Raw genomic sequence first — 25,742 nt, forward strand, 5'->3', positions numbered from 1 at the left:
TCATGCTTGGCCTCGTGGTGCCTTGGGAGCATCCCCTTTCGGATGGTGTTTGCATTAGTCAATATCAAGGTGGACGGAGAGAGTGTTAATAGTAAGTGGGTGAAGTGTGTTTATCAACATGTCCTATGGTCTCTGTCATTGGTTTTGTTGGGTTTTATGTCCTAAAAACTCGCAGTTTGTAAAAAGATAAACATTTTCTATAATCAATAAACTTGTTATTGATTTCATAAATTGTATGAAAGTCTAAATCCAATAAACTAAGACCCATGACTATTGTATGAGTAGTTGAACTTTATATGGAGCATAAGAGTGGATCAAGTTCGAGTAAATAGTCAAAATGATCTATGGTACATGAATAAGGTTGGGTACCTTATTCTGATAACGCCATTAGATACGGCCTACTCTGTAGTTGTTCAAAGAGTTGTAAAGTGCTACATATGATTTGATCCTAATTCGTACATGTTATGAAATGAGAAGTGGGGGCATCCTATGCAATGAGTTTGCATAGGATCAGGACCAAGAAATAAGTCACTCTTACTTTATAACATTGTTTACTATTTAAGACTGGCTATTTCACCTAGATGACCTAGATAACTCGATCTTAATCCTGAGCTAACTATGAACTCCTGTTTATTCGGGATTGTCCTTATATTTGCAAAGTTGAGGGTTGGCTCAACAGCGTCGGCTCAATAAGACTCTTATTTCAGGGGTAAGACCGAATAGATAGGTGGGGACACAGGGCGCAAGGCGAAGTTCATGCCTACTTGATTTAGGGATAGGAGAAAAGTTGTTCTCTCAAGTACTGAATCCAGGTCTTGAACAATTGGCCCCACCCTCTCACTAGGTTGAGAGAGTTTGGTTTAGTGATTGGATCACAAACCAGTTGTTCATTAGAGGCTCAGTAGGGGCTTGAGGAATAAGACGTAATCTCGGGGTAAAACAAATATTTGACCCAGCCATTATTACGAACAACCTGTGAAGGGTCGACTTGCTAATTATGGTTAAATCATGTGGACATAATATATCTACAGTGATGGGAGTGCAACTATGGGCTTTAGTGGAGTGACCCATTAGTTAACGAATGAAAATTAATTTGGTCTAATAAGTTTAGCCAATTAATCTTGGATCGTTGGAGCCCTATGATCTGTAGGTCCACGAGGTGCCCCTACTAGCTCGTAATGGACTAGCTCTAGACTAGCGTGATAAGTTAATTTGAAACGTTCAAATTAGAATTAAGGAAATTAGTAATTTTATGAGATATAATTACATGTTTAATTTGAGAATCAAACGGAATAGGAGAATTTATATATTTAAATATGATTTAAATATATAAAGATGGATATGTATTAAAATTAATTGAATATTTGATATTAAATTAATTAAGTTTTATTTAATAATTAATTTATGAAATTAATTAAAATTTTCATTTTTAAAATCAAAATAGATTTAATAAACTTCAATTTTGATTTTTGAGATAAAATTGAAAAGACACAAATGGAAAAATTGGTATTTCCATTATCCATCTTTCAAGTAGCTCACACAAAATGCATTCAACCTTGCCTTGTCTTCTCCAAACATGAGCTGTAACTCATGCAAGTCTATCCTTTGCATATTGATCTGCAATATAATGAAGAGATTGGAGTGAAAATCAGGCATGCAATCTATAGAGAATTTTAGAGAAAATTTGGGTTGAAGAAAGGGTTCTTCAACAAGATTGCAGCAATGAGCATTTCTCCTTCACCCATTGATTCAAACTTGTTTTGAGTCCCACAACTCAATCTAGAGCACCAAGAGAATAGTGGGGAAGATCTTGAGGTAGTCTGCAACAAGATTCGGAGAAGATAGTAGCTGGAGGGGGAGCTTTGAAGAAGTTTTTTAAGAGGTATGTCTTGAAACTCACTTGTTTTCTGCAAGAGCATGCTTTATATTTTGTGAAAATTAGTGAATTTGAGTGCTTAGATAATTCTTGTGCTTCCATTGTTGCTGATACAAACCTACAGATTCACACGGTGAGATCATTTTATACTCCCTCGTGGCGCTCTAGGAGCGTCTCCCTTCGGATGGGTTTTATGTAGTTGGTCAAGATCAAGGTAAACTCCAAAAATGGATAGGGTCACTTTAGGTTTTTCCCCAATCGATTTTTTTCCATTCAAATTGGCTGCTTAGGGCAGATCTCTAGGGCCTAAATTGGCGGGTCACACTTACAGGAGATTGTTAAGTAAGTTAATGATATCTTGGCCAAATCAATGATGGCTAGTCGTTATAGGAGCAAGAGTTGTTCTGGTATTAATGAATGGTTGAGAACTTCTCAATTCAGAGGAGGGATAACTGACCTCCCTTCGGCGACTTTTGTCCTAGAACTTTGAAGCGTCATTGCGAAACTAGATGTCACACAGGGTTCATATTAGTTTTGCTAAAACCTTATTGGTTGTTGTTTGTTTTACAACGGGTATTTGCTTAAAACCTAACGTAGATCAATGTGTTTTTCTTTTCAGTAACTTGTTAGTATTTCCGTTTAGTGCTTTTAATATGACCGAATACATACAGTGAAAAGATTCGTGGAAAACGTATTTCGTGGCAAATGACCTCGAATTTTTCATGGTTGAGGAATGTCCTCAAGTCCCGACCCTTGATGCATTGCGAAGTGTTCGTAATGCATATGAGGTGTGGATGATGGCTAATTTATTGGCCCGACTTCATATTTTAGCTAACACACCTGATGTTTTGGCCAAAATAGTTAAACACATGGTTATTGTATGCGAGATCATGGACTTGTTGCAAGATTTGTTTGAACGTCAGTTCTTACTTGTCGAGCACAAAAGGATGGATGACAAAACCAATAGTGTCAATTATTCTGACACTGATCCCACTACTTTCCAAAAGAAGAGGAAAGACAGTAAATCTGATTTATTAGTCTTGAAGACATGTTTGGTAAAGAATGATGATTCTGTCCGAATTTTAGATTCGAGTGCTATCAATCACGTCAGTTTCTCTTACTAAGGATTTAGTTCCTGGCAAACATTGCCACAAGGAGAGAGGACTCTACGAGTCAGTATTGGTGAGGTTGTTTCAGCTGTTGTTGTAGGCAAGCTGAAATTATTTGTTGACAAGAAACGTTATCTGTTACTGGATAATGTTTTCGTAGTTCCTCATATTAAGAGATACTTAATCTTGGTTTCTTGTCTCATTGAACAAGGGTATACCGTCTCCTTTTATGAGAATAAAATGTTTATTTTTCAGGAACGGAATGGAGATTGGTAATTTTTCAATGGAAAGTAACTTATATGTACTAAGGTCGTTAGTCATAAAAGCCTTGTTTAACACTGAAATGTTCAGTACGAAAACTACAGCTAAAAGACCAAAGGTTTCTCCTATGGAAAACGACCATCTTTGGCACCTAAGGTTAGGTCACATCAACCTCAATAGAACTGAGAATTGGTGAAATGTGGACTTCTAAAGAGTTTAGAAGAAAACTCCTTGGCGATATGTGAATCATGGCTCGAAGGCAAGATGACCAAACGACCTTTTACTATAAAAAGTTACAGAGCCAAGGAAGCCTTGAAGCTTGTACATTCAGACCTCTGTGGTCCGATGAGTGTTAGAACTCGAGGTGGGTATGAATATTTCATCTCTTTCATAGATGATTATTCAAAATTCGGGTATCTATACCTAATGTAACGTAAGTCTGAAGCCCTTGACAAATTCAAGGAGTATAAGACTAAAGTTGAAAACTTGTTAGGTAAGAAGATAATAACACTACGATCTGATCGGGGTGAAGAGTATATGGAACTCCAATTCTAGAACTATATGATAGAACATGGGATTATGTCCCAACTCTCGGCCCCTGTTACACCTCAACAGAATGGTGTATCAGAAAGAAGAAATAGAACCTTGTTGGACATGATTTCGTCTATGATGAGTTATGCTCATCTTCCAGACTCGTTTTGGGGTTTTGCAGTGGAAATTGTATGCTATATCCTGAACAACGTTCCCTCGAAAAGTGTTTCTGAAACACCTTTTGAGTTGTGAATAGGTCGTAAAGGTAGTTTATGCTACTTTAGGATTTGGGGCTGTCTGGCGCATGTGCTTGTGACTAACCCAAAGAAATTGTAAACGCGTTCGAATTTTTGCCTCTTTGTAGGCTACCCCAAGAAAACGAGAGGTGGGTACTTCTATGACTAAGTGAGAACAAAGTGTTTGTTTCTACAAATGCTATCTTCTTGGAAGAAGACCACATCTGGGATCATAAACCATGGAGTAAGCTCGTTTTGTGAGAGATTTCTAGTGAAACTGAGATTGCTAAGGGTTCAACAAGAGTTGTTGAACAGGTCGACAGATCAACAAGAGTTGTTGAGGTCGAAACATCTAGTCAACCAGCTCAAGAGTTGATACTGCCTCGACGTAATGAGAGGTTTATGAATCTAATGAATCGCTACATGGGTTTGACTTTCAAATGATGGGGTCGAGGATTCGTTTTTTTTAAGAGAGCAATGGAGGATGTTGACAAAGATGAACGGATTAAGGCCATGAACTAGGAAATGGAGTTTATATACTTCAATAATGTCTGGGAGCTTGTTGATCCGCCTGATGGGATAAGATCTATTGGGTGTAAATGGATCTATAAGGGAAAGAGAGGCTTAGATGGAAAGGTGCAAGCCTTTAAGGCTCGACTCGTGGCAAAGGGTTATACCCATGTTGAGGGAGTTGACTATGAGGAAACTTTCTCACCTATTGTCATGCTCAAGTCTGTCAGGATTCTACTGTCCATAGCCACATTTTATGATTATGAAATATGAAAAATGGATGACAAGACTACCTTTCTTAATGGTAATCTTGAGGAGACCATCTACTCACCAGAGGGGTTCACAGTTCTAGATCAAGAGCAAAAAGTTTGCAAGCTTAATAGGTCCATTTAGGGGCTGAAACAAGCATCTAGATCATGGAACATCATATTTGACATTGCCGTCAAGTCGTTTGGCTTTGATTAGAACGTTGATGAGCCTTGTGTCTACAAGAAAATCATCAACAACTCAGTAGCTTTCGTGGTTCTGTATGTGGATGATATCCTACTCATTGGAATGATCTAGGGTATCTGACTGACATTAAGAAATGGTTGGCTGCCCAGTTCCAAATGAAAGATTTGGGTGAGGCACAGTATGTTCTAGAGATCCAGATCATTCTGGATCGTCAGAACAAATGGTTAGCCCTATCTCAGGCATCGTACATCAATCAACTGTTGATCAGGTACAGGATGTAGGATACCAAGTGGGGTTTGTTACCCTTCAGGCATGGAATCGTTTTGTCTAAGGATCAATGTTCCAAGACACCTCAAGAGGTTGAGGAAATGAGACGGATTCCCTATGCTTCAGCTGTAGGAAGCTTAATGTATGCAATGTTGTAGGGATTGTCAGTAGGTATCAGTCCAATCCAGGATTTGATCATTAAAGGCTTCTATTGCGTGTTGGGGTTGATGCCCTAAAATCTCGTGTCCTGTAGTTTGTAAACAGTTTGTACGAACGCTTGTGATGTATAATATATTATATGTTACTTCACTTCTTGATTTTTCTCTGTTGAATATTTTATTTGCTTTACCACAAACCAATAAACCTAAAATCCCTGGTTATCTTTATGTAACTTAAGCATGTATGTGGTGATATACAAGTGGATCATGTCTTAAGGGATAACCAAAATGGTTTGTGGTATATGGATATAGGAGGAAAACCTTATCCTGGCAACACTATGGATGTGACCCGCTTTGTGGAATGGTCAGAAGTGTTGTAACTTGTCACAGATGGTCTGATCCTGATCATTCGTGTAGGGGACATGCAAGCGGGGGCATCATATACAAAGAGTTTGTATAAGACCTGACCACGAAGTGTTAACGTCTCGTTATATAATGCCGTTCAAGATTAAGGAGTTGAGAACTCCTACCATTGAGGGCAGTTCTTAGATTTGCATGGGTTTGAGTGGCCAGGTCGCCGACTCAAACTTACCACTTTAGGGATTCATCTGATTTGGGAGCTGGGAACTCAGCTACACAAGATGGAATTCACTCCTTCCCCGATGCAGGGGTAAGTAGATAGATAGCTCCCTTAATGGCTGATTCTAGGGCTTGATAACAGCGGGGCTGTGGCAAATTCAAAGGAGCCTCGGAGTCATCGTCGGGGTAATCATATAGAGCGGAAATACCACTTGATCGGGGAGATTTTGCATCGTGGTGATGTGATAGTCACGAAGATCGCATCGGAGCACGATGTTGTTGATTCCTTTACAAAGACTCTCACGGCTAAAGTGTTCGAGGGTCACCTGGAGAGTTTGGATCTGCAGGACATACGACATCTTGTCTAGGGCAAGTAGAAGATGATACTGGGGTGTGCCCTAGTTTATTGTATATTGTACATGTTTTATATTTTCTTGTACATTAGTCTCCCGATGCATTATGAAAAGTGGGAGATTGTTGGGATTGGTGTCATAATTCTCCCAGAGTCCCATTGTTTGTAATGATACACATTGTTTTATGAATAAGATAACTGTTATTTCATTCTAGCATTTACTCATATCCAATAAACAAAGGTCCATGGTTATCTTATGTAAATATAAACATGTAGATGTGATATACATGTAAGTGATAACCTAAATAGGTCTATAGTAGAAGGATTAAGGTGGGATACTTGATCTTGGTGACATTATGGACACGACCCACTTTGTAGAGGTTTGCAAGTGTTGTAAACTACTACAGATGGTAGATCCTGACTAATCATGTGGAGACATACGAGCGGGGGTGTCCTATACAAAGAGTTTGTATAAGACCGGACCATGAGATGTCTAGACTTTGTATATAACGTCGTTGATACTGGAGACTTACATCTCACCTAAACAACCATAGGTGAGACGACCTCAATCTTGAGTGTTTTGGGAACTCTTGTCTTTGAGGGCGGTCCTTTGATTAGTATAGGTGAGAATGGCCAGATTGACAACTCAACATGCCTACCTTTTTGGGGAGTTTTCTGATTTGGGAGCTGGGAACTTAATACACAAGATGGAATTCACTCCTTCCCCGAAGCAGGGGTAAGTTGAGAGATTGCTCCCTTAAGGGTTGAATTCGGGGCTTCAACATAGTGGCCACAACTTCTTTTTAGAAGAGAGGACTCAATCATAGTATGACTATGGCTGATGTTCATTAGAGGGATCAGTGGTACTTACGAAGTTAGATGTAACTATAGGGACATAACGGTTATTGGCCGAGCTATACTTATGAGCGATCTATGAAGGGTTGTCACACTGTTAAATGGTTAAGATGAACATATAATATATCTGTGGTAAGAAGAGTTCAGTTGTCGATATTTAACGGAATGTCTGGCAGTTAACGGATGGTGGATCTCGTGACTAAAGAGTTTAGTCAGTTATTCACGTACCATTGGAGCTTCAAGCTACAGGTCCATAAAGTCCCCTTGGTAGCTCAATGGATTCAAGTTGAGGATCAGTTCTTGGTGTTGATTTTAAATGTTCAAATTGACAGGAGGTATTTTGATTATATATATGATATAATCGGTATGGTGTAGAGATACATCAAATGGAGAATTAATGCAAATAAGATTTACATTAAGTGCCATGAAATAGAAAAAGAGCTGTGGTTTGTATGTTTCATGAGATGAAATATTAAAACTGTAGATTATAAATATAGTATGGTAAGTTGTTTATCATTTATATTTATAATAATATTAATTATTCAATAATTAGCTCTTTTTCTCTAATAACCAATTGAGTGGGAGGTTATTGGTGGTTTCATGGTAACCGTGAGATAAAAGAAAATATGTTTTCCTAATTTTAGTAAGATTTTAAAAAGGTTGAGAAATTGTTGATTTGAGATTTCATCTCTTGAAAAAAATTTTCACGGAAAGTTGTCAAGTAAATAAGATTTACTAACTGACAACTTGGAGTTAGCTAAATGATCATCGAGTGTTAGTAGGCGATAGACACTCAGCTAAGCGATGAGCTATACGATCACATAGCTTTTGCTAGATGATCGCTTAGCTTTTCCTAAACGGTCGGGCATCGAACTATACAATAGGTTTGTCCACCTTCAACTTGCTCAATCGTTTACATAATTGTGGTTTCTCCTGCTTTCTACTTCAAACCAAGTCCATACAGAGCCCACCCTCTGGATTCTCACACCGAGAATAACAAGGTAGCCTTCTTGGTGGTGTCATACTCAACTTGACAATGTCGAGGTTCTGTGGAGGCCGTTTGTGTTGTTCGGGGTGTTCATGACTAAGGCGATCGCTTAGTTCGAGTGCGTGATGTTTGTGCAGTGTAGTGGTCGTGTTAGACGAGCGTTCGTGTGTTGCCATGTAGCTTGATCGAGCGTTCGTGATCAAGAAGCTTTGTGATGAGTCGACTAAAGTGTGTTATTCTATTCGTTGATTTGTTGTATATCATACTGTAATTTATATATTTAATGCATAACCATATGTTTCCGTTTTTTATTGTAATTGTAAAGTTCATATACAATTGTAATTTAGAATGATCCTTGCGCTGCTCATGGAAATCCTTGTGTTTGATTTCCTTCAAGAACAAGTATAAAAATTATTTGGTGTTAGGTGTTTTAAGTTTGGAAATTGGAAGATAGTTGTGAGATAATGGCAAGATAGTTGCGAGATAAATAATAGTACTTAAAAAAACTATCTAATACATGTGTGACCCCACCTTGAATCACCTAAAACACATAAAAATTATTTAGAGTTGGATATTTCAAGTTTAGAAGTCGGAAAGTTGTTGCGATATTGCTAGATGTTGTAAGATGTTGCAAGATAAAATACAGTAGCTAAAAAACTATCTAAAAGATGTCTAATGAACCCATCCTAAATCACCTAGAATACATAAAAATTATTTATGGTTGCACCTTTCTAATTTGGAAGTTGGAAAGTTGTTGTGAGATATTGCGAGACATTGCAAGATAAAAAAAAAAAAAAAAAAACACTTATCTTGCAACAGAAAAAATGTCATGTTTTGTAGATCCAAGTAGAATTGAAAAGATTTTTGGAAGAAAAAAACTACATTGCACAAAAGAGAGAAAAAAACTACATTTCACACGATTTGGACAATGGTGGTGATGGAAATTTTGACAGTGATGGCGACGACTTGGATTATATCTATCAAACATGCCCTTGTAAAAATATCTTCAGTTTTTTATTCCTTTGCCGAAATTTGTAATTAACTCTTAGCCCCGAAAGCTTTAAGAAACTCACGCCAAAAATCTATACAAAACCCTTTTTGTATTATTATTATCTCGCAACTTCCAAACATGAAATTTCCAACCCCAAATCAATTATATATTTGTTTTAGGTGTTTTATAGATGATTTAAGGTGGTCTTACACATGTTTTAGCAAGTTTTTAGGTACTGTCTTTTTATCTCGCAAACATCTTGCAGCTATCTTCCAACTTTTGGACTCAAAAAGCCTAACTCCAAATCATTTTTATACTAGTTTTAGGTCGTTTTGGGTTGGTTTATGTAAAAAATTTTTCCTTAATTTTTCAGAGGTGCTTTTTTTTTAGAAATATATAATAGGATATGGGGGTCAATAGGTAATTTTTGGGGCAATGGACATTGATTCTTGCAACTTCTTTGATTTAAAGCTCATCATATCATATTTTACCAATAGCATATAAAGTACTTGAGGATATTGTACATCTCAATCTTGCTTCTTTAAAATCCATATTTTATCCAATAAAATATCATTTTAGTCATTGTATTTTGAATCTTATTATATTTTAATTAGTTCTTGTACTTTCACTAAATCTCAAATTAACCGCATGTATTGTCCGTTTGTTCATTATTTTGTTAAAGAAAACAAGACTCTATTAGCATGTCCATTATGAATTTTAAACATATATCCATTGTTTATTTGAAAAAAAAAAATCAGAAATCTAATTCAATCTCTTGCAGGGTAACATTAGAAACTAAGAATCCAACAACAAACACAATAAAAATTCCGCAAAACAGAACCATACATCACATCGAAATTGGTTTAGAAACTTACAGATTGGATCAAATCAAGCATCATCAGTAGCATGAGAAAACCATCATTTTGGGCAAGAGTCAATCGTCATGATAGCAGTCGATCGGTAGTACACTAGTTTCACGTGCAGTCGATGGTCACGACAAGATTTTGGCATCGATCTTCACAACGACAAGATCTAGGCTCCGATCTTCAAGGCGGAAATATTTAGGCATTGATTTTCACAACAACAGTCGATGAGCTAGGGTTTCAAGCAGTCGATTTTGGGTTTAAGTGTTGGTAAGGAAGCCAAAATGACGTAGGTTGTTTTGGGGGTTAAGCATGATAACTTGTAGAAATATAAGATATTGTTCTTTTAAAGTAAGAATAATTATGGTCAAATAATGATAAACACATTCATTTTAGTAGAAAAATAAAGAAAATTACATATATGCGTTCAATACGTATAAACGCATCATTTTGAAAGAAAAATGCACTACTAATACTTGATAACGTGGGAATCGTTGAATTTCACGAAGTGTTGCAGAGAAGCTAATGTAGGAAGCATTAGGGGTGTACATGGTCTGGGTTGGGCCGGGTTGGAAGAATTTTTGGACCAACCCAAAAATTCAGGTTGGCTAATAATGAACCTTATTAGTTAATTTTTGGAGGGTCAACCCAATCCAACCCATCCCAAAATTTTCGGGTTGGGTCACCAGTTTTTTTTTTTTTAATTTTGAATTTTACTGCTTTTTTCGTTACTTTCTTAATCATTTTCTATTGAACAATTTGATTTTTGTGGGTTAATAAACCTTCATATTTACAAAAGTGAACTAATTCTAAATATATTTATCAATTAATAAAAATTTAATAATAAAAAACATGTAATCTATGTGAAATTTTAGCATTGACATTAAAATACAACCATCGTAAATTCAATATAAACTTCAAAAGAAACTTCCTCAAATAATTCAATTCAAATGTTCAAGTTCAAAGTTTCTACTCAAAGTTCAATAAAAAGTCCAAGTTTAATAATAACTATTGGCTTATTACATAAAATTTCAAATCTTTCAAAAACCATGAGCATAAAGAATGACTTGACTGAGTTTTCTTCTTCATCTTTGGTCTCTTCACTTCTCAATGCCTGAAAAAATTACAAATACATTAAACCAAGAGGATCATTTATAAATAATAATAATATTTGTTCTTATGGTAGTAAAACTTACTACTAAAATCATCATTATGCTCCAAATTCAATTCCTTATTTCAAAACAACAGAGGAGGATGGACTCTCTACAAAAAAAAAATCCTGCAAAATTAAATATATTAATTATTTGAGCATTAAACAGGTTAGATATGTACAATAAAAAATTCATTTAATTACCTTACTCAATATTTTCCCAAGTCTTTAACTCTTCAAGTTGTGGATGGAGATCTAGTAACATTGAGCTGTCACGAATCCAATTTTGTGTACATATCAAGGCCTTCACTGTTTTTGGAGTCAAAGAACTTCTAAAGGAATCCAGAATCCTCCCTCCTGTACTAAACGCAGATTCAGAAGCGACTGTAGATATTGGAACTGCCAAAACATCTCGAACAATTTTTGATAAAATGGGATATTTGTAGCCATTCATTTTTCACCAATACAATATCTCAACATCATCTTTATCTTCTATAACCTTGTCAGAAAAATAAGAAGACAAATCATTCTCCACTTCCAAAGAACTTTCTTCTTCTCTCAACCTCTTAAAAATTATCCACAAATCATCTATATCTTCGTCCACCCCATGATCATCTTCATTTATATTGACAGTTTTTTATTGTTGAGAATCAGTGGTACTATGACTACCTCGAAGTGAAGTGTTATGTGATTTGTAAAAGTCATATAGACGATACAAATATAATTTCACACTCTCAACCATATCCTTAACCATATCACAGTCATAAACATTGGAAAGATAATAATTCAAATACTTTAACTTGTACCGAGGATCATCACCATAGCCACAAACATCGATTTATTCATTTTTTCAAGCGAACCCCAATACTTATCAAACTTAGTCTTCATATTCATAGCCATCATACTTAGAACAGAGTTGGTATTGTTGCTCCATTTGTTTAAAGAAAACTGAATTTTATTAGTTTCCTTATAACTAACATTAGAAGTCACATATAAAGATCCACTTATCGTTGTGGTGGTATTATAAAACCTCTTTAAAAACTTAATAAACACGCCTACAGTCAACCAATTAGATGTACTTGGGGGCCTCAATCTTTTATTTCCACGGTATCTTCCTTGAAGTAATCAACTAAATCTGAGCCCTCTTTCTCCTCCTCTAAAGTCTAAAAGCTTTCTCAAATTCAATTGCATGTTAAAGCATTAAATAAGTAGAATTCCACCTAGTTGCCATATCTAAACAAACAAGAGCCTTACACTGAATTTTTTCTTGTTTCACGCAAGCTTTAAATTTTTCCATTCTCCTAGTTGATGATCAAACATATCTCACAACATTACGAACACTGGCAATAGAATCATGCATATCTTTCAGTCCATCATTCACAATAAGATTAATCATGTGGGCATAACACCTCATGTGTAATAGTTTTTCATCTAAAACAACTGATTTCCAACTTTTAAATCTTCTCTTAACATAAGAAATAGCCACATCATTAGATCTTTCATTATCAACAGTGATGGAATTTTTTTTTTCAATCCCCCATTCCAACAAACAACTCTCAATCATCTTCCCAATAGTCTCTCCCTTATCATTAGCAACTTGACAAAAACTCAAAAAAATCTTCTTATGCAAAACCCATTTAGAATCAATAAAATGTATAGTAATGACCATGTAGTTCACATTTTGTAGCGAAGTCCAGGTGTCAGTAGTAATACAAACTCTTTGAGAGCTTTTAATTAGAAATGATTTCAACTTTTTTTTTCTCCTCAAGATAAAGTTGATATACTTCTCTAACAATTGTGACTCTCGATGGAACATCAAACTTAGGGCAAGAAACACTACAAAAGTGTTTAAAACCCTCGTTCTCAACAAATTTGAACGACAACTCATTCATAATTATCATCTTAGCACATGCTAGTCTACACGCTTGTTGGCTAAACAATGTCGTCACAAAATTACTAGCATTGACTTCTTTTCCATCATTTGAAGGTATGGGAATTAGGGTGGTTTGTCCTTTTTCTTCTTCCTTATATGGGTACTATTTACATTGATTTCTTAAGTGCTTCCATAAAGTACTAGTTCCACAAGTATTACTATCACATGCATAATCTTTATCACAATAGTTACACTTGCACCTAGCTCCATCATTAGCACTCGCTTCCATTTTTGTGAAATAATCCCACACAGACGAAGTTGGTTTATTAGGTCTCTTTCGATTGGACTTGGGAGGTAGGGATGGTATATTTTTAGGAGTTTGGCTACTATTAAGAGGGGGAAGAGGAGGAGGAGGAGGTATTTCATTATTACCGGTTCCACTTGCATTACCACTATTGCTGTCCATCTATAAAATAAATGAAACTAGTAAGCAACTAATTACACCTACCTATACAATTACAAAAAAAAAAAAAAAACAAACACTAGCTTCTCAATTAACTCAGTACAACTCATGTATAAATATCAATCATCAATCAGACAATCAAACATAAACAGTATATGTATACAATAAAAATTAAATTATTTTACTCACGATTAAGTTTGAAAATGGTGATTCGGCCGTGTCTGATTTCGTGTCCATTGTGACAACTTTGAAGAATCTAACTCTTCTTGAGACACTGCAAGGTTGAACAAAAATTAATTTATTAATCAATCTATTATGGACAACACAATAAAACCCCTAATAATCTATTTTAAATGGAAGTTAAAACTCTTAACATTTTGTGGACAACACAATAATAAGTTTTTTCTTAGTGCACAGTGAATTTAAAACTCTAATAATCTATTTTGTATTAAGTGCATTCATATTATAAACTTGAATACCATAAGTACCAAAAACCAAAAGTACCATATAGAGTAGTCAACAAAGATTTTGAATGCATATATGAACAATGAATTTGAATATCATAAGTACCCAAAACCAACAATACCATATGGACAGTTTTAAACCCTATATGGACCTCAAAATAAAATAAGCTAGAAGGGGAGGCCATACCAAGGTGTTGGGGTTAATGTCCTAAAGTCCTGTAGTTTTTAAACAGTATATACGAACACCTGTGTTGTTAATATATGATATTTACTTCACCTCTTATTTTTTGCTCGGTTATTTGTTTTATTTGCTTTACCACAAACCAATAAACATAAAATCCCTGGTTATTTGTATGTGACTCAAACATGTATATGGTGATATACAAATGGATCATGTCTTGAGTGATAACCAAAATGGTCTATAGTAAATGGATAAATGAGGGAAACCTTATCCTGGTAACACTACGGACGTGACCTGCTTTGTGGAATGGTCACAAGTGTTGTGACTTGTCACAAATGGTTTGATCCTGATCGTTTATGTTGGGGACATACGAGCAGGGGCGTCCTATATAAAGAGTTTGTATAAGACGTGACCACGAAGTGTTATCATCTCGTTATATAACACAGTTCATGATAGAGACTTCACTTCACTAGGATGACCATAGGTAACATGACCTCAGTCCTGAGTGAGTTGGGAACTTTTTCCATTGAGGGCGGTTCTTTGATTTGTATGAGTGCGAGTGGCCAGGTCGCCGATTCAAACCTACCATTTTTGGGATTCGTCTGATTTGAGAGCTGGGAACTCAGCTACACAAGATGGAATTCACTCCTTCCCCGATGCAGAGGTAAGTAGATAGATGGCTTCCTTAATGGTTGATTCTAGGGCTTGAATGATGTGACACCACACACCTTCTCTTGGCCCAAGAGGTGTTCACACATAGTTGGACTATGTTGTATTGTTCATTAGAGAAATCAGTGGTACTTAAGGAGTGAGATGTAACTATAGGGGCAAAACGGTAAATTATCCAACTGTATTTACGAGCATCTGTGAAGGGTCATCATACTCATGATTGGTTATATCCGATGGACACATATCTGTGGTAAGAAGAGTTTAGTTGTTGGTCTTTAGTGGAATCACTGACAGTTAACGGATGGTGGATCTCGTGGCTAAAGAGTTTAGTCAGCTATTCACGTACTGTTGGAGCTTCGAGCCAAAAATTCATTAGTACATCTGGGTAGCTTGGATAAAGTTGAGAATCAATGTTTGGGTTAATTTGAAATGTTCAAATTGACAAGAGGAAGTTCAATTATATATGATATAATTAGATTGGTTAATTATATATGATATAATTGGCTAAATGTATGAGATACATTAATTTGGAAGAAATTAGATATAAATATGATTTATATCAAGTAGAGGAGAAAATACTATAGTAGATATGTGATATCAAACTATAGGATATAAATATAATATGATTATATTAATTAATTAATTATATGATAATTAATTAATTGTCCACATTCGGACGTGGGAAGTGGGCTGCGATGGCTTTGGTAGCCAGCGAATTAAAAATGAAAATCATTTTCATTTTTCACAATTGTGAATTCATTTTTTCGTCCGCGCCCAAAAGAATTCGTGAAAGCGATCGCGAGAGCCTATACGATAGAAGCTCTTCTGTTTAAACGATCGTCTGCCTCACGTTTTCTCTAAACGATCGTATACGTTTTTCCCAAATGATCGTTCAGCCTTTCATACACGATCGTGTAACTCTTCTATACGATAAGCATTTGCGTTATACGATAGCACTATTTTATCTCCCACTTGGTTATCGTCTACACGATGAGTTGTCCTCCATCCTCTACCAAACTCACCAAAGCCCACTCTTTGGGTTTTTGACTCCGAGGATACCTGGGTTTCTCTTGTGGTGGTGTCGTCCCCACTGCAGTGTTCGTGTACATTCTGACCGTACTGTTGCAATTGACATATTCGCTGGGTGCTGGTAGATCTGTTGGAGTTTTTCCACTGCTTAGGGTTTAGACGTTCGAAGAGAGTCTTCATTTGGTATGAACCCTTTCCTTGTTAAATATTCTGTTATGAGCATGCCAATAATTAGGTTTATATGCATAACTGTTAGTGTTGAATGTATATCTTTTGTGTTTCGGTCACTGTGAAATCGGAGCGATCTAAACCCGCTCATGGAACTCTCGATATGAGATCCTTCAATTGGTATCAGAGCCACCTTTCGATCTTGAGACCTGTGGGTTATGGGCCTACCACACTTCCGCTGCGCAACAAAATAACATATACATTCATGGTGGGTGCATTTTTACGCTGTTTTAAATGTGAAATCTGCTATGGATGTGCCAGATTAATGGATGTTTTTGGGATGAATTGCCTCGATTTGTTTAATTCCTTTTACATTTGCGGTTGTTTGTAAAGGCCCCTGCGTTTTTGGGCATAAATAATCATAATCGAGTATGTATTCAAAATGTTTGAAGTCTTTAGTCGTTCGTCGAAGTTCTGGGCAAAGGTTGCGGCTCTTCGAGGAAGGAGACGATCTAGGGTTGATCGCATCGTGAAAAAGAAGTTCTGCACGATCGTTGTTCATCGCATCGTGAAGATGAAGGAGTATGCGATCGCGGCTGAACACATCAGTTAAACGATGGGGTATGTGATCAAGAGTTGGTTGTATCGGGTTGACGATCGGGCACACGATCGCTGAGTATCGTTTAATGCGCACGCGCTAGACGATCGTTTAGGTCAGCAAGCTTCATCGTGTATTAACTGGCTAAACGATCGCTTAGCATCGCAAGGTAAATCGTTTACCAAGTTGCACGCATTAGTTAGACAATGAGACGCTCGCTTATCATTTAAAGCACGCTAGACGATCGTTTAGGTCAGCAAGCTTTATTGCTTAGTAACTGACTAAATGATCGCTTAGTAAGTCAAGGTAAATCATTTACCTGGCATCGTGCTACACGATTGCATGGAGGATCAGGCTTCGCAGCCTAGTCGTCTTCTATGCGATCGTTTGCTAATGCTCTAGTGCACGCTGAACGATCATCTACCTGCTAGAGTTTGTTACACGATGAAGACCTCTTGGCGGTTCAAGACCCCTTCGCCTGTGAACCGATTTCCTCCATGAAAAATGTAATAGATAGGGGTTTTCATTCCCGTTTTTGGCTTAAAGGCTCATTCTGGTCCATTAATCTCTTTGTTTAATACATGCGATGTATGTTTTATATGTCATATGGTATGCAAATATAGTAAATCCCACCTTAGGTTATGCAATGATTATGCATCATCTCTTTATTGTAATTATTATAATTTAGAGAAGCATGATTTTAATTATGTAAGAACATGCTCATGCATCATATAATATAAAAGTTATATTTATGCATGCATAAAAAGCATTGACATGCATCATCTTTATATTATAATTGTTATAGTATAAGGGTGAATGATAATATGTTTGCTTGGTTATTACGCGTAATATAAAAGTTATATAGTAATGACTGGACATTGCATGAAGCATGACACATAGGTTACTTTAAAAATGTTATAAAATGCCTCATTGTGCGCAATATTTGTTTTAGTTGTTTCTTTTTAAGAGTTAAAGAAAAATTAGAACTAAAAGAAATAAGAAAGACATGCATACTCACTTAGGTTTAATTCATGGTTTTAAAATTTTTAAAACTTGGATCACATAAACTTAAGATCACGGTTCTAATATTATTAGCAACCTTAAGGATTTAATCTGCTAATTAATAAGATTAAATTGGCTAATAAAAGGTTAAAATGTAGCAAATCTATCTATAAGGGACCTTTTGTCTAAGGCGGGTTCTATCTAGGCTGGGGTATTTAAGTTGACGGAAACATAACACCCTTACTTGGGAACTTACCTAGAAAGGTGAATGATTTGATGCATGCATGCAAGTTAAGGACAGTCCATTAAAATGTTTAAATGTGACTACTTGAACTTGTTTATATTTCATAAAAAAACGTTGTTTATGAGTAGAGCTTAAAAAGACCACTTAGACTAAAATCAGTAGCCAGATTGTCTAGGTTAATGAATCCCTGGGTAGAACATTCAATATGAGGTACTTGGGGCATAAGATGCTTCACTTAAACCTTTCTCTTTTCTCCTAAATAGTCCACACCATGAGATCTTTCTTCGGCCTTGTGGCACCTTTGGCGTGCCCCTCCAACAGATGGTGTTTGGGTAGGTCAATATCAAGGTGGATGGAGAGAATGTTCATAATAATTGGGAGTGGGAAGTGCGACAGCATATCCCTTGGTCTCCCTCGTTAGGTTGAATAAAGTGTCCCCCTAAAGAATGGTAGTTTTGCATGTTTCTTTATTTGATTTCCTGTAAAGGATAAGGTAACTTAGTCTCTAGTCCTAATTTGTCTTTTCCCTACGGTAAGCGCATTAGAGCGGAACTTTGGCACCAAAAACGAGGGGTTACACTTACACAGAATAGTTAAAGGTTAACGATTCTAGACCGAAAAATGGTGGCTATTAGGCTCATTTCCAAGAGTTGGTTCTGTATAATGGTTGAGAATGTCTCATCCCAGTGAAGGGGCACCTAATCACCCCATCGGTGGCGTTTGTCTTGACTCCCTGAGGCATCATTGCAAAATAAAAGTCTATAACTTAGGGTACTTGAAACTGTTTTGACAAACAAATTGGTTTAAAAGTGGTTTAGAGAAATCTAATAAAGATTTATTCGTTTTTCAGCAACTTTTTCAAATGGCTACAACTACCTTATCGTTGTTAAGTGCCGAAAAATTAACTGGCGACAATTTTTCAACATGGAAACACATGATCACGACGATCCTAATCATCAAGGATCTCATGTTCGCTCTCACGGAGGCTTGTCCTCCTATTCCAGCTCCAAATGCCGCTCGAAATGTTCGGGAGGCATACGAGCAATAGACAAGGGTGAATGAAAAGGCCCGAGCCTATACCTTGGCAAGTCTTTCTGACGTCTTGGCCAAAAAGTATGAGCCTATGGTCTCAGCCCATGAGATCATGGAGTCCCTGCGAGGGATGTTTGGACAACCGTATGAACAACTTATGCATGAGGCTCTTAAATACATATTCAACTCCAAAATGCAAGAAGGCACCTCTGTTCGTGAACATATGCTAAACATGATGGTCTACTTCAATCTGGCAGAGTTGAATGGGTCTACCATCGATGAGGGCAGCCAAGTTAGCATAATCCTACATTCTTTGCTGGAGAGCTTCCTGCACTTTGTTAGCAATGTGATTCTTAATAAAGTGAAGTATAACCTTACAACTCTCCTCAACAAGTTGTAGACATACCAATCTTTACTGAAAATTAAGGAGAGACAAAAGGGTGAAGCAAATGTTGCTTCATCCTCCAGGACGTTCCATAGAGGTTCGACCTTAGGAACGAAGTCTGCACCTTCTACTTCTAACTCTGCAAAGGGGAAGAAGAAGAAATGTGGTAAGGGAAAAGGGAAGGTACCTGCTAACCCACCGCCTGTCGCTCCAAGAAGGAGTCCACAGGTTGCTAAAGGAAAGTGTTTCCATTGCAACCAAGATGGACACTGGAAGAGGAATTGTCCTCGGTATCTGAAGGAGAAGAAAGCAGCCAAGGCAGATAAAGGTAAATGTGATTTACTTGTGCTTGAAACTTGTTTAGTTGAGAATGATGATTCTGCCTGGATAATTGATTCAAGCGCCACTAACCTTGTTTGTTCTTATTTTCAGGGGATTAGATCTTGGCGACAGTTGGAGGCTGGTGAGGTGATGATGCGAGTAGGCACCGGACACGTCATCTCAGCTGTGGCAGTGGGAGGACTCCAGTTAGCCTTACATAATAGGTTTCTAATTTTAAATGATGTATATATTGTTCCTAAACTAAAAAGGAACCTTATTTCTGTAAAGTGTTTATTGCAATGTAAATACATTATTTCTTTCAATTTGAATAAAGCATTTATTCATAAAGATGGTGTTTTTATTTGCACAGCAAATCTGGAATCGAGTTTATATGTGCTAAGGCCGTTAGCCATTAATTCCCTCTATAATACTGAAATGTTCAAAACTGTCTTAACTCAATCAAAACGTCAACAAATTTCTCCGAAATAAAATGTCCAACTTTGGCATCTATGTTTAGGGCACATCAATCTCAATAGGATTGAGAGATTGATGAAGAATGGACTTCTAAGTGAGTTAGAAGAAAATTTTTTACCTGTGTGTGAATCATGCCTTGAAGGTAAGATGACTAAACGACCTTTTACTGGAAAAGGTTCTAGAGCCAAGAAGCCTCTTGAGTTAGTACATTCTGACCTTTGTGGTCTTATGAATGTGGGAGCTCAAGGTGGCTATGAGTATTTTATCAGTTTTACTGATGATTACTCCAGGTACGGGTATGTTTATCATATGCAACGAAAGTCTGAATCCTTCTAAAAGTTCAAAGAATTCAAGACTGAAGTGAAAACGCATTTGATAGATGGATTAAAACACTTTGATCAGATCGAGGTGGAGAGTTTTTGGACTCCGCATTCCAGGACCATTTGATAGAACATGGAATTGTTTCCCAACTCTCAACACCGGGTACACCTTAACAGAATGGTGTAAAGGAGAGGAGAAATAGGACCTTGTTAGACATGGTTCGCTCGATGATGAGTTACGCTTCCTTATCGAACTCGTTTTGGGGTTTCGCAGTGGAGACTGTGGTGTACATACTCAACTGTGTTCCCTTTAAGAGTATTGCAAGAACACCTTTGGAGTTATGGAACGGGCGTAAAGCTAGTTTACGTCACTTCCGCATTTGGGGTTACTCTGCATAAGTGCCTGAGGCTAATCCCAAGAAGTTGAAACCACGGTCGAAGTTATGCCTCTTTGTAGGCTACACCAAAGGTACACAAGGGGGTTATTTTTATGATCAACCAGAAAATAGGGTGTTTGTTTCAACAAACACTACTTTCCTAGAGAAGGATCATATAAGGGAGCACAGTCCACGAAGCAAAGTCGTGTTGCGTGAGGTTTCTAATGAAAGTACTGAAACTTCAACAAGCGTTGTTAAAGAGCATGCTACATCAACAAGAGTTGCTGATGGGAATTCATCCAGTAGGTCGGTTCCACCTCAAGAGTTGAGGGAACCTCGACATAGTGGGAAGGTTGAGAACCCACCTGTTCACTATCTGGGTTCCATGGAAATCCTTGCTATGGTAGTAGATGGTGATGTTGAGGGTCTTTTGTCTTATAAGAAGGTAATGGAGGATGTAGACTGGGATGAATGGGTCAAGGCCATGGATCTCGAGATGGAGTCGATGCACTTCAACTCAGTATGTGATCTTGTAGATTAGCCTGATAGGGTTCACCCTATAGGTTGTAAATGGATCTACAAGCGCAAATGGGGTGCTAATAGGAAGGTACAGACCTTCAAGGCTCGACTTGTGGCAAAGAGTTATACCTAAGTAGAGGGAGTCGACTATGAAGAGACTTTCTCGCTTGTTACCATGTTAAAGTCAATCCGCATCCTCCTGTCCATTGCAGCTTATTATAATTATGAGATCTGAAAAATGGACGTCAAGACGGCCTTTCTGAATGGAAATCTCGAGAAGACCATTTATATAGTGCAGCCTAAGGGATTCATAGCCCAAGGTCAAGAACAAATGGTTTGCAAATTGAATCGAACCATTTATGGACTGAAACAGGCGTCTCGATCTTGGAACATATGGTTTGATGTTGTAATCAAGTCGTATGGATTTGACCAAAACGTTGATGAACCTTGTGTCTACAAAAAGATCATCAATGCTTCAGTAGTCTTCTTAGTGTTGTATGTAGACGATATCCTACTCATTGGGAATGATGTAGGTCTACTGGCTGCAGTTAAGAATTGGCTAGCAACCAAATTCCAAATGAAAAATTTGGGAGAGGCTCAGTTTGTTCTAGGTATACAGATCTTTCGGGATCGTAAGAACAAAGTGCTAGCACTGTCTCAGGCATCGTACATTGACAAGATGTTGCTCAAGTACTCGATGTAGGACTCCAAGAGGGGCCTACTACCGTTCAGGCATGGAGTCACTTTGTCTAAGGAAATGTGTCCTAAGACGCCTCAAGAGTTTGAGGAGATGAGATGGGTTCATATGCGTTTGCCGTTGGTAGTTTGATGTACGCGATGCTCTGTACTCATCTAGACATCTGCTACACTGTGGGCATAGTCAGTGGGTATCAGTCTAACTCAGGCCAGGGTCACTGGACCGTTGTGAAGAAAATCCTCAAGTATCTTTGGAGAACGAGGAACTACATGCTCGTGTATGGTTTGAGGGATTTGATCCTTACAGGATACACGGATTCTGACTTTCAGACTGATAAGGACTCTCGCAAGTCCACATCAGGGTCAGTTTTTACTCTTAACGGAGGAGCTGTAGTATGGTGAAGCATTAAGAAGGGGTGCATTGCCGACTCCACTATAGAGGCGGAGTACGTAGCGGCTTGCGAAGCTACTAAGAAGGCCGTCTGGCTTAGGAAGTTCTTGACAGACCTGGAAGTTGTTCCAGATATGTCTAGGCGCATTACCCTCTATTGTGATAATAGTGGGGCAGTGGCGAACTCCAAGGAGTCACCGGCGCGGTAAACACATAGAGTGGAAGTATCATCTAATCCGCGAGATAGTGCATCGAGGGGACATAATTATCACACAGATCGCTTCGGAGCACAATGTTGCTAACCCATTTATGAAGGCTCTCATAGCTACAGTGTTTGAGGGTCAACTACGGAGCATGGGTCTACAGGATCGCCAGCGGCTAGACTAGGGAAAGTAGGAGATTTTATTTACTGGGCTTCTATGTGCCCTAGTTTATTGTTTTGAACTAAGTTTGTACACCCCACTTCGCTTTAGGACAAGTGGGAGATTTTTTGGGTTGATGCCCTAAAGTCTCATGTCCTGTAGTTTATAAACAGTATATATGAACACCTATGTTGTTAATATAAGATATTTACTTCACATCTTGTTTTTTGCTCGGTTATTTGTTTTATTTGCTTTACCACAAACCAATAAACATAAAATCCTTGGTTATCTGTATGCGATTCAAGCATGTATGTGGTGACATACAAGTGGATCATGTCTTGAGTGATAGCCAAAATGGTCTGTAGTAAATGGATAAAGAAGGGAAACCTTATCTTGGTAACACTACGGACACGGTCCGCTTTGTGGAATGGTCACAAGTATTGTGACTTGTCACAGATGGTCTGATCCTGATCATTCGTGTTGAGGACATGTGAGCAGAGGCGTCCTATACAAAGAGTTTTTATAAGACCTGACTATGAAGTGTTAATGTATTGTTATATAACACAGTTCATGACAGAGACTTCATTTCACTAGGATGACCATAGGTAACATGACCTCAATCCTGAGTGAGTTGGGAACTCCTGCCATTGAGGGTGGTCCTTTGATTTGTATGGGTGCGAGTGGCCAGGTCGTCGATTTAAACCCACTCTTTGGGTTTTTGACTCCAAGGATACTCGGGTTTCTCTTGTGGTGATGTCTTCTCCATTGGAGGTTTTCTGCTTCTTAGGGTTCAGACGTTCGAAGAGAGTCTTCATCTGGTATGAACCCTTTCCTTGTTAATTATTTTGTTCTGAGCATGCCGATAATTAGGTTTACATGCATAACTGTTAGTGTTGAATGTATATCTTTTGTGTTTCGGTCACTGTGAAATCGGAGCGATCTAAACCCACTCATAGAACTCTCGTTATGAAATCCTTCACAAGGGAGGCTGAAATTTTTTTAAGCATGTCTTTGTCTTTTAGAGGGTTCTGCTTTGGCTTTGGAGTTCGGACGACGAGAGTTCGGCTTTGGAGTTCGGATAAACGAGGTACGAGACGGCTTCGGAGTTCAGACGACGAGGGTTCGGCTTCGGAGTTCGGACAGATGAGGGATGGCGATGGAGTTCGAACGATGAGGGTTCAGCTTCGGAGTTTGGACAGAAGAAGAACGGTAGTGGAGTTTGGACAATGAGGGATGACGAATGACAGGACGATGAGGGACGCTGACGTCTTCGAATTTTTGAAAGGAAAAGACTAGGGAGGGTTCTGAGTTCGACCAAACGACGTGAGGGAGGTTTCTTTGTTTTAATTTTTTAATATATATATGTGTGTGGATGTGCGTGAGGGTCGCCCTTCAGCTCAGTCCAGGGTTTTCTTTCTTCATTTTATTTGTTTTTTTAAGTAATATATATATATATATATATATAATATGTCCGGGTCGGGTCGGGTCAGGTTAACCCGACCCTAATACCTATTGACCTGAGACCCAGCCTGAGAATAACATTTCTTATAACTTTTAACCCAACCCAACCCAAAAAAAGTTCTAACCCAACCTAACCTTTACGGTTTGGGTTGGGTAGTCCAAGTTGGTCGGGTTACCGGGTGGGTTTTTTGAACACCCATAGGAAGCATGCGTTGGAACCCAGTAGACATAAGATGATATATTTTTCTTGTGCATTTAACATCAAATCTCAACTTGCAGCATAGGCAACCTGATAGGCAACGTATGAACATATCAAAATGGCAGGCGACTAGAGTAGGGCATGGAAATTAATGGCATCACATCACAAGTTGCTAAGCTCCGTGCCTATAAAAGAAGATGTTGCCCGCCTAAAAAACAGTTAGAGAGTTAGAAATTAGACATTTAAGAGTAGGTAGTAGAATCTCTGTACAAAGTAGTTCTTCAGTCGTCTGCAAGAAGAAAAAAAGTTCGACAACCATTTTCACTGCCGATTACGGAGGTTCTTCCAAGTTAGAGCTTGAGAGAGATGATCTTTAGCACATCCTCAACCCATTCATAGCAGCAAGCACCTAAAATCAAGCCAAAGGGAGCAAGAGATTGACCCCAACGGCTTGACACTTACCTTTCCCTTACTTTTCTTCCATTATCTTTCTTGATTGAACTGGAATTCTGTAGAAATATTTCATTAATATTAATTCAATCATGCTTTCATCCATTTCCACATCATTTTTCTTACTCTCCTTCATCCTCTATAACTACTTTATTGCAACTCTATCGTGGGTTGGCTGAAACTAAATGTTAATTTGCTAAGTTACATGTATGTGCATAAGGCTAAAACTAAATGTTAATTTGGCTGATTAATTGCTAAGTTACATGTATGTTAATTTTTAATTGGCTAATACATTAAGTTACATATATTTGCTATGTCTATCAGGCTAAACGTTTTGTGCCTAAATCCATCTGATCAATCGATTTGAGTAGAAATTGTTAACTGCTTGAGAGAGTAAGTAATTGTGGAACGTATTACGTAAGAATATTGAGTAGCTTTAGAGATAAAGTTAGTCATATTGATTTGTTCATATTAGTAAACACATGCATCTTAGAGATAAAATAAGTGTGGCAAATGCATTTAGGGTTTCTTTTATTTAATGTAATTGTTATATTAAATATTGAATGTCTTTGATGTTTGTTCTGGATGTTTAGTGTGTCTAAAATTTTGTAAACCATTATAAAATTAGGTTAGAAATTTAAAATCCATAACAAAGAACAGTTGCACGCTCACGTAGGTTAACCACTCAATTTAATAGTTAAAATAGGCCGTTAAACTTGTAAAACTTGGGTTATAAACTCAACCAGTATATAATCCTGTCGAAGGCTAGATATTTAAGTTGACGGTCTATAGAACACCTCCTACCTAAGGATTATGGCTGAATAATTGAGTGTTGCTAACAAGTTTTATGAACAACACGTGAGCGATGTGAGGTTTTAAAGCTAG

The sequence above is a fragment of the Benincasa hispida genome, chromosome 6 (genome assembly GCF_027475165.1).
Source record: "Benincasa hispida cultivar pf3 chromosome 6, pf3_genome.v1.1, whole genome shotgun sequence".
NCBI lineage: Eukaryota > Viridiplantae > Streptophyta > Magnoliopsida > Cucurbitales > Cucurbitaceae > Benincasa > Benincasa hispida.